This window comes from Dermochelys coriacea, chromosome 4 (assembly GCF_009764565.3).
Source record: "Dermochelys coriacea isolate rDerCor1 chromosome 4, rDerCor1.pri.v4, whole genome shotgun sequence".
In the NCBI taxonomy this organism is placed as follows: Eukaryota; Metazoa; Chordata; order Testudines; family Dermochelyidae; genus Dermochelys; species Dermochelys coriacea.
Genome location: NC_050071.1, coordinates 114,493,243 through 114,504,920, shown reverse-complemented (window position 1 = coordinate 114,504,920; position 11,678 = coordinate 114,493,243).

Genomic DNA, 11,678 nt, shown 5'->3' with positions numbered 1-11,678 from the left:
CGCTACATTGATGACATCTTCATCATCTGGACCCATGGAAAAGAAGCTCTTGAGGAATTCCACCATGATTTCAACAATTTCCATCCCACCATCAACCTCAGCCTGGACCAGTCCACACAAGAGATCCACTTCCTGGACACTACGGTGCTAATAAGCGATGGTCACATAAACACCACCCTATATCGGAAACCTACTGACCGCTATTCCTACCTACATGCCTCTAGCTTTCATCCAGATCATACCACTCGATCCATTGTCTACAGCCAAGCGCTACGATATAACCGCATTTGCTCCAACCCCTCAGACAGAGACAAACACCTACAAGATCTCTATCATGCATTCCTACAACTACAATACCCACCTGCTGAAGTGAAGAAACAGATTGACAGAGCCAGAAGAGTACCCAGAAGTCACCTACTACAGGACAGGTCCAACAAAGAAAACAACAGAACGCCACTAGCCATCACCTTCAGCCCCCAACTAAAACCTCTCCAACGCATCATCAAGGATCTACAACCTATCCTGAAGGACGAGCCATCACTCTCACAGATCTTGGGAGACAGACCAGTCCTTGCTTACAGACAGCCCCCCAATCTGAAGCAAATACTCACCAGCAACCACACACCACACAACAGAACCACTAACCCAGGAACCTATCCTTGCAACAAAGCCCGTTGCCAACTCTGTCCACATATCTATTCAGGGGATACCATCATAGGGCCTAATCACATCAGCCACACTATCAGAGGCTCGTTCACCTGCGCATCTACCAATGTGATATATGCCATCATGTGCCAGCAATGCCCCTCTGCCATGTACATTGGCCAAACTGGACAGTCTCTACGTAAAAGAATGAATGGACACAAATCAGACGTCAAGAATTATAACATTCAAAAACCAGTTGGAGAACACTTCAATCTCTCTGGTCACTCGATCACAGACCTAAGAGTGGCTATACTTCAACAAAAAAGCTTCAAAAACAGACTCCAACGAGAGACTGCTGAATTGGAATTAATTTGCAAACTGGATACAATTAACTTAGGCTTGAATAGAGACTGGGAATGGATGAGTCATTACACAAAGTAAAACTATTTCCCCATGGTATTTCTCCCTCCCATCCCACCCCCCACTGTTCCTCTGATATTCTTGTTAACTGCTGGAATTAGCCTACCTTACTTGTCACCATGAAAGGTTTTCCTCCTTTCCCCCCCCTGCTGCTGGTGATGGCTTATCTTAAGTGATCACTCTCCTTACAGTGTGTATGATAAACCCATTGTTTCATGTTCTCTGTGTGTGTGTATATATAAATCTCTCCTCTGTTTTTTCCACCAAATGCATCCGATGAAGTGAGCTGTAGCTCACGAAAGCTTATGCTCTAATAAATTTGTTAGTCTCTAAGGTGCCACAAGTACTCATTTTCTTTTTACAAATGAGTTACAGTCTTAGATTCCAAAGGTAATAGAGACTGCTGTAATATGCAAGCTCTATATATCCTCTAGGGCTAACCCAAGCTAAGCAGCTGAGGAGTCTCTTGCTTGTGCTTAGAAATCTTGCCCTCCAAAATCCAAGCAGTTTCTTCTGGTTGGGGATTTTTATTTCCTCCCCACCAGAGTTAAAGCTGATGGGACGAGTCCACATTCACACCTCCTCTTCATGGTTGTGTGTGTGGTGGGGAGCAATCAACAAAGTCTTTTGTCCTTTGATGTTCCACAAGGGCTTGTTTGGTGTCTATGGACCTTCTTTTGTTGGGCAGGAGATAACACCTCACATGGCAAACTAGTATTTCACATCTGGCAACACTTCTCTCCTCCTGTTAGTGAGTTACATAGTTACTGTGGTTTGCAGTACAAACAGTTAATATAACCTTATAACATGGTATAAGTGAGACAGGTTTCCAGCAGTGTTCAGCTGAGGCCAAGGGGCCTTGGCATGAGCTGGCACCTGATCTGTCAGCGCTACAGCAGATATTGCTCCATAAAGCTGTACGTGATTTCTAGCAAGCTAACATCTATAGAGGGACTAGCTATAGCAGTGGAAATTGGAGTATTTCCTTCCATAGACAGTTCTCAATTTGAAGGGTGGGGTAAAAGCCCTAAAGGCTAATAAATTGGAGCAGCTACCCAAATGAGTGCAGGGACTGGGTGTGATGCTCCAATAGGTAGCATTAGGTCACATCAAGACCAGCAGTATAGGTAAAGTTTGAGATGGGTGCTCCTGAGTCTGAAGGACCTGAACAGTTGGGGAGCACATGGTGCAGAGTTTCCTTGGACAACAAAAAAGAAGGGAAAATATTGGTGCTTCAGTGCAATCTATTTAAGACTGACAAGTCATGCAACACCTGGTTAGAAGGGAATTTGGGTTTCCCAAAGCCAGAAATCATATCCAGGGAAGTGAAGATACAGAGGGAAATGACTACAAGAGATTTTTTTTCCCTGAGGAGGGATGCAGTAAGGGTGTTAAGAGAAAAGAATGGATCATTGGACAATAGGAATAATTATGAAGAGAGGATTATAGAGGGAGTAGGAGTGGTTAGCTACCAGAATTTTGGTCTCCCTGCCCCACCCAACTCCTCACAGACTGGAGGAGGCTGTTGAGGGAACGGAAAAATCACTGGGGAATCTGAAAAATTACCCGAACAAAATGATATTTTCCATGGTATAAGCAATTGCACAAAACACACAGATAATCATCTTGGTTTTAAAAATTATCATTGTGCCTGTGTTGCTCAGATAATACCTGTCCATTTTATGCAGATGTTGACTATCAATAACCAAATACATTATAACCCCAGACTTGTCCTCTGTATGGAATAATCCTGCTACCAAAATTGAGAATGAAAGAATTTGCTGGGTGACTAGCACTTAAGCAATTGTTCGGAGGTGGGTCATTTGCATCCTATTCTCTTCTTCTGTAGAAGTTTGTTGGATTCACAGCTGTGGGAATACCTGCATCTATGGAATTTAATATTTCTAATAAATAGATCCAAACTGACAGAGCTCCACAGAAGACTCACTAGTTTTGAAATATACAGCTATCTTGGGTTGTACAAAATGTCGAGTGGCTTCAATATATAATTATATATGTTAAAATATTACCATGGACACATAATGAAGAATAGCATAGGGCAAAGAATTAAAAAGGAATATCTACGCTATCTAGATATTAACTGCATACTCCTCATCAATGGCAGCTGAACACAATGGATGGGGAATCAGCTATGTGCCATGAACCCAAAAAAAGTAATTTATGATTGGCATGGTCAAAAAGCACAGCTGGGAATAAAAGAACTTAGTATGTGCTGGAAATCTGAGGCTCTGAATAGTAGAAAGTGGGATAGTCAACATATTAAAACCTCAAGGGATAATGTTACAAACAAAATGAACCTATCCTTAACACCGACACATCCTGAGTCCCAGTGGTATTAATTCTTGGTGTTCTAGTTATCAGAAAGCATATTTCAACACAAGTTTCTTTTAGGTGTTTCAGGTGTTTTATGAGGATGTGTTATCTCCTAAAGAATAACAGAAAAGAAAAACACAATAGTAATTAATACTACTTATCAGATTGAAAGGCAGGAAAAGCAACAAGTCCAGCCAACTGTAAATGGCCACTCTAAAACCACAGCTGTTTGTTCCTGCCAGACTTAAATGGCCAGTTACAAGAAAAGTGTGCTGGGATAGGTTCCTGTAAAATGGTGATCCAGATCTGATAACTCTTATGAGTTTTATTGCATCTCGTAATATTTGGTGTTTTTCTTAAAGACTCAACTGCTGGAGTTGGGAGAATCACAGTGTTCATTTAAAGAAAAAAACAAACAAGTCTGTAGCCCTCATGGTAACAGAAAAAAAGCCGGAAAATGTGACCAAAGTATAACTGAAAACTCAAAAGGCAAATGAAAAAAATCTAGTATTTAATATTTTCAAGCCAATCTCATGATTTTGAGGGTCCTGAACTATGATTTTTGAATGCTTGGCATTCTCTATACTGGTTACTCTACACTACTGAGTTTCAACAGTAATCATGCAATCACAGAGTGAAGGGGATGAACTCTCCCCTTTCTGAGTGTGAGGAATTTGGCTAAAGGAAACACCAAGATTTTCAAAACCAGAGCCTCATGGTTTGGAATAATAATTAGAACTTAGAAAAAGTTTGGGTGTTTTTTTTCCCCATGGAAAATTTCACATTTCTGACAGGAAATCAAACCCCCAAATATCTGATTCTGAAATGCTCCCACAATGCCTCTTGGGAGTTGTAGTTCAGATGCCTCATGCCCCCATCCTCCTTTATGGACTGGACTCCCTGGTCAGACTACAGCTCTCATGATGCACTGTAATGCATAATGGCAGTTGCCTGTCCATGGTCCCTCAGGGGAGATGAAGTCCAGCAAGGGAGTCCGGCCCATAACGATTAATCATATGAAGCACTGCAACTATAACTCCCAGGAGGCACTGTGATGACATTTCAAAATCAAACAATTTTTGGTCCAAAAATGGAAGTTTTTTCATGGCAAGCAGACACATATGGAAAGTTTTCCATCAAAATATTTTGATGGAAAATTTTCAAACAGCCCTAAAATTATGCCTATTTATCTTCTTTTGATATATTATATCTGTAAACTGAAAGCCTTCTATGGTTGGTGCCTCAACTCAGTGTGGGAATGTTGGTAAAGAAGGTAATGACAGGAAGCCTGCATCGACCAAGAAATGAGAAGACCCCTTCATATACTTACTGCAAAAGACAACCTGCAAAAATAATCAGTTCCCACTACATATTTCACACTGAACTAATGGGAATTATTGCTGAATAGCCAGTACTGAGAAAAGAACTTCCGGGTTTGTCTACATGGGAATAAGGTATAAGCTAAGATGTGAATTTAAATCAGTATAGTTATGCTGGTATAACTCCATATGTAGACACTCTTATTTTGGTACAAGACTGCATCTTTTGGGTTTAGCTTATTAAGCTAAATTTATTAAGCTATACTGAAAAAAACTACTCATATAGTGGAATAGTGTCCATACATGGTGGAGGGCAAGGGTGTTATACTGATATCACTATATTGGTATAACTGGTAAAACTTTCCAGTGTAGACAAAGTCTCAGTGTTACAAAATTACATCATTGACATCCAGTTAGGGATTTGGGTCAATTTTTTGACGTGGAGGTTTATGGCTAATTAATTCATCATTGCATTACAGCATTGGCTAATAGAGATAGTGTAATTAAGGTTGCAAAACAGATTGTTATGCACCTATTATCATAGAGCAAATTAAAAACAACAACAACACCTTTTCTATTTCCTTCTTAAGTGCTGACCCTGCAATGATTTGCACACATTCACATGGCTCTGCCTGCATGGAGCTCATTTCAGAAATGGAGCCTCAATTATTAGTTATTTGGGCTTTTTCCTCTTTGTCGGTTTTTCTTAGCAATTCCATTCTTGTAGTTAAAGAAAAGAAGAAGAAGTTAAAACTCTCTACCAATTTTAAAAGTGTTGGACTGTGCCAAGGTTTTATGAGCGATGTCTATTATGTGTCCTTGAACTTAAAACTGTTAAGTCCCTGTGGACTTTTAAAGTTCACATCACAGCATCCGGACTTCCTATAAATTAGTGATTAGCTGTTCTTTTCTGAAGGAATACAGCTGGCATCCACAATATTTCAAACCCCAAGTGCTCAACATTCCTGAGTCAGACCCACTACGCAGGATATGTCATTTTTTAAAAAAGAGTTTAATTTGGTTTTTTTCTTGCTTTTCTTCTGTTTTTTGAGTCTTTAAAGTGCACATTTTCAAGCTCTAGATCATGAGGGCTAAATAATTACTTTTTAAAAATAGCAAAACCTGAGATTCCTGTTCAGAGTTTATATAAAGAGCAGTCAAAGGAAACTATTTGCAGTGCACACCCAAGCAATTTTATTCATCCTGCAAAACACAGGAACTATGCTACATATTTCTGAGCATCACCTATTGGCTCCTTTTTCTAATAACTGTTTACATATACAGAGGAATCCTGTAACAATTCCTAAGCAATCACATGTTGAAACAAAAGGTACAGAAATAAGAATTCAGAGCTGTGTTTTTTTCCTCTTCCAAAGCTCTCTTGCTGAGATGTGCCAGATTACAGCTCAAAGGGTAAAATTCACCCATGTGCATTGGGCCACTGCCAGGCCTGTGTAGAGATGTGAATTTCACCCAAAGTGAATTTAAGGGGTTGGTCTTGCTGTTCCTTCATAAAGAAGGTGTAAAATAGAAATGATAATTACGCTAACTACACTGACAGTTTTATGTCTCTTAGGCCTGGTCTACACTGGGGGGAGGGTGTCGATCTAAGATAGCGTATCTAAGATAGCGAGAATAGCGTAGCTGAAGTCGATGTATCTTAGATTGACTTAGAATCACTTACTTCGCGTCCTCGTGGCGCGGGATCAACGGCGGCTGTTCCCCCGTCAACTTCGCTTCCACCTCTCACTGTGGTGGAGTTCCGGAGTCGATGGCAGAGCGATCGGGGATCGATTTATCACGTCTACACTAGACGTGATAAATCGATCCCCAGTAGATCGATCACTATCCACCAATTCGGCGGGTAGTGTAGACATGGCCTTACAGTATTGCTGGACTCCTCTGTAATAAAATATAAAACAGTGTGGTTCAGAAAGTATTATTTGTATTTATTTTGCAGTGCTATCAGCTAAAATGGATCATCTTTTGCAACCTATCTCGCATCCTGATTTTAATGGGGTTGCCTGTGCGCCACAATTTAGTTTTATACATGGCCAACAGAAGGCAGAGGATTAAAAATGTTGGGCAAAACAGCAAATGAGGTTTTAAAAAAAGCCATCAGGAAGATAGAGAGAAAGTTTTAAAAATCAGCAGTAGAAATGAAGAACACAGTTCATAAAAGCTTTTCCAGTACTCGGGCGCCCCCAGAGATCACTCAAAGCAGACAAAACTTTATGTGATGAACTGAGAGTGGGAGTTGAATACAATAAGAAGTAAGTGGTAAATGACTGTTTCGTATTTAGTTTTGTAAAGACCTCCTAAACGCTCTTACAAAGGAGACACTAGCTGTACATTATAACTGCCCAATACTGAAGTCTCCATGCTATCTCAGATGAATCCAGAATTGTTGAGGCAGAGCTGATAATTAAACTAGAGAGATACAAAACTTGTGGATCTCCAGTCATTAGATGGAATCCATGTTAGCATGTTATAAAATACTTAAGAGAAAGTTGTAGTCTAATGGCATTTGTGCTTACCGGTTCACAACTTATAAGATTGTAAGCAGCTGAAAATAATTAAATATGATACCATAATTAAAAAAAAACAAACAAAAAAAACCAAAGCACCTCCCCCCAAACCAAAACAAAAACAAAAAAACACCTCTGGCCCAATATGCACCTCAGGTATAAATACATATTTAAATGGTACTTTACCTCCTGAATGCCCAGGATGAACAAGTGCATTGTATATATGGCACTTTGAACATCAGCTGTGTTTTCTGACATACGATTTACAAGAAAGGACCTGCCCCCTTAAAAAGCATGGCTCTGATGTGTTTACAGTATTACCATTAGACCTGAGAGCAGCCCTGAAGAGAAAAGGCCTCCAAGTTATGATGATTTTCAGACCAGGAGATAGCCTATAAACTAAGGGCCCAGTTCAGCAAGGCATTTTAGCAAATGCATAACTGACAGGGATAAGATTACAGACATGCATACGCTTAAGTGCTTTGCTAAATCGAGGCCTATGGGCCTGATCCAGTCCCCATTGAATTCGATGGAAATGCACACATTGACTTCAATAGGATTTACTTCAGGCCACCTAAGTCATGTGTCTGGCATATTGGCCTGGTACAATGTCTTTTTATGCTTTAGATTCTATAAACATAGGGACAGGTTTCAGAGTAGCAGCCTTGTTAGTCTGTATTCGCAAAAAGAAAAGGAGTACTTGTGGCACCTTAGAGACTAACAAATTTATTTGAGCATAAGCTTTTGTGAGTGAGCTGTAGCTCACAAAAGCTTATGCTCTAATAAATTTGTTAGTCTCTAAGGTGCCACAAGTACTCCTTTTCTTTTTATAAACATAGGTGCATTGCTTTCTAGCTTGTAAAGTCATCTGTTGTGCATGTGTGGAAAGTAGCTTTGTATAAGTACTTTTACAAAAGCAGAGAGGATTAAACATTTACATGGATATAAGAATGTCAACAGTTACATTAAGACCAAAAATTTTTTTATAAGAGATATAAAACTTTATGTTTCAGAGCACAAGCCAACAGCTGATTGATGGGGTCAGGAAGAAATGTTCCATAAATCCAGATTATTCCATAACTGTCCTCTATGGCTTTTTCCTCTGAAGCATCTGGTACCGGCCACTGTCAGAGACATGATGCTGAATTACATGGCTGTGGTATAGTAAGTTCTATATAAATCTGAGTATAATATTGAGTTCTTCAATGGAAACTACAATCCGTTGGTATTGTACAGCAGTATTGTTGATAAATTTAGAGAATTAGCTAAAAAAAATCTTTCTGCCCAGGGGCACAATTAAAATTTCAATATTTCTCACTCTGCAATATTGTGGTACCACAATATTTTTCAGTCTTAGCACAGGAACATATCAGTGTTGCTTCAGCTATATGCAGTGCTGAGTGTTAAATGACTGATGGGGCCTATTGTATAGTGGAAACCTCAGTGTCTTAGGCATCTGGGAAGTAAACAAACAGGTTTTTCTTCAACATAATCAGGCATGTTTTCTCTTTCAACTGGTCTTTTCTAAAATAGGCATATCAGGTAAGGCCATTAAAATACAAAAGTCAAGTGGCTCTTATGGCTGGGCTCCTTCTTTAATGCTCTTTTACAGTGTCTTAGAGTGAGGATGGAGTAAAGGACCTTGCTGTACACTCAGATCATATAGCACCCTTTATATGTTATTACACTTTTCCATAAATTGTTTCATTCTTGTTTGCATGGATCAAGACTGATTATCCACAGTTTGGCATCAGTGCAGCAAGTGAAGGCGATTGCCCAGTTTCCCAAGTATGGGAACTGATTAAGAGAAAAGGGTATGAAGGTATCAGCTTCTCCAGTACAGGGTTTACAGATTCAACTGTTCAAGATGTTCGGTGGCGTTCTTTGGTGCTACCAGAATACAAATATGTAATACATATTATATTGCCAAATCTTTTATTGTTTGCCAGGGTAGTCAGAACAGAGCATGCCTTCTTTCTGGAAGAGTTAGAAAGGAGCCAATAGTGCATCGTTCTGTACATTGTGAAGGATAGAAAGAAGATGCTTTGTAAATGACAAAAAGACTAGTCAGTCCATATCATGCTCAAATTTCCACACTCAAACTTCTTATCTGCCCCCCGTACACCTCATATTTGCACTACATGCATAAAAGAAATAAGAGGCCCTGGTGTGGATAGAAAATGGGGGAAGCCCCCTTGCACTTGATATTGGAAGCCATTTTGTTAAAAAATAGTCACACTTACTTAGTAACAGGGGTACAGTCACTTGAGATACTTACTTGGTCAATTTAGTGGTTGGCACGAGGGGGATTTGGGCTGTACTCAGGTGCCATATCTTCACTCTCTTCATGGTCACAATTGCCCGTTTTGGGCCATTGCAGGATTTAGCCCAAGAAGTATATACATTGCGAAGCTGATCAGATTCTCATTAAAGTTAATAGCAAAACTCTTACTGATTTCAGTGGGTGAATAATCAGGCCCTGTGTGTTGACTTGAGCAGTTCCCTTGTATGTTCAAAAAACATTTCTCTGTGTCCATATTTAAAATCTACTGTCAAAAGTGCTGCTGTGAAATCCAGGGCTGACTGACAGGAGGGTAACATAATTCCGATGCTCTTTGATTAGGATACCATGAAGTAAGCTGCAGAAATAAAGCAAAATGAAAAATACATACAAGTCAAAAGTCCCAGGATGGAGCCCACTGCCTATGATTCCTGCCTGACCATAGTCCTTTGGAACTGCAGCTAGCTCAGTTATCAGATGGTCCATTAACTTAGTCCACTTAGTTGGTCCACTAACTAATTATATGATTATGCTTTTCTAAGCAAGCTCCTGGAATTTCCTCCTCCTGATTTGACAAAACACTTCTTGCAGTTAGTGCTTCCCTCCAAACAACATCTTTCTCTTTGTAAAGTTTTTCAGCAGTTTGAGATAAGTTTCCTTCCTCCTTTAATAACTGCATGACTTCATGGAAGAAAGCTTTGACAACATTTTTTCCTTATAAATTCTAAAACAATTACACAATGTTCTCCTCGGTGGCAAGATTAGATTACAGTAAAATTATTTGTTAATTTTAAACACTCATTTTTCATACAGCTACATTGACTCCCATGATCTTGTTTCTTTAACTCTCAAGTGATTTTTCTTCCCCTCTCCCACTTCTTTACATACTTGTTGGAAAAGCACAAATAAAGCAATGGGGCAACATTGTCAATGGCCCTCCTTAACTGCACCCGCAATATTTATATGAAAATCTGTTCACATGTGCAAAAGCCAGGAATTACTTGGCTTATATATACAGGTTGTTGCACCTGTAAGCCGATGTACCCAAGAATACAGCAGGAGCAATTAAGCAATGGCCAGGATGTTGAGAGAGAGCATTTTCAGAAGCCTGATGCCAGCCTTCCCAACACCAGAGTGGAGCACTTGTTTAGTTCTGACTCAGAAGCATGCTACTGAGTAATCAGTACCATTTCCTGCACATACAGGTGTGTTTTGGATGTCTCCAGTCTATATACTGATCCAGGCCAAACCTGCTTATCTGGGAGATTTGATAGGCTCACACCACAAAACGGTATGATTCATAATGCAAGTCAACTCAACTCAAGTTTATCATGTTTTTCTGGTAGGCCTTGATGATGGTTAGGCAAATGGCGTATCATATGGGATGAACCTCGAAAGATGAACAGATTATTTACTTGTTATTTAGGTTGTGATAACATCCATATACCCCAAGTAGAGTAAAGCCTACTCTACAAACACACAGAAAAACACAGAAGCTCTTTAACAACCTGAAAATGAAAAAGGAATCCTACAAAAATTGGAAACATAGATGAATTTCTCAGAGCACAAAAGAATAGCACAAACATATAGGGATAAATCAGAAAGGCTAAGGCACAAAATGTGTTACACCTAGCAAGGGACATAAAAGGCAATAGGAAGAGGTTCTTTAAATACCTTAGGAGGAAGAGAAAGATGAATGAAAATAAGGCTGCTCAGTGGGGAAGGAGGGCTAATAACTGGTGACATCAAGAGGTGTTTAATGGCTATTTTGCTTCATTTGTCATTAAAAAGGTTAATGGTGACAAGATACTCCACACAATATTAACAAGGGGGAAGGAACACAAGCCAAAAATAAAATTAATAGGCATCAGGTTAAAACAAATAAAAGGAATTATTTCTTCACACAATGCTCAGTCAACCTGTGGAACTCTTTGCAGAAGATGTTGTGAAGGCAAAGACCATAACAGGGTTCAAAAAAGAACTAGATAAATTCTTGGAGGATTGGTCCATCAATGGCTATTAGCCAGGATGGGCAGGAATGGTGTCTCTAGCCGCTGTTTGCCAGAAGCTGGGCGTGAGCGATAGGGGATGGATAATTTGATGATTACCTGTTCTGTTCATTCCTTCTGGGGTACCTGACACTGGCCACTG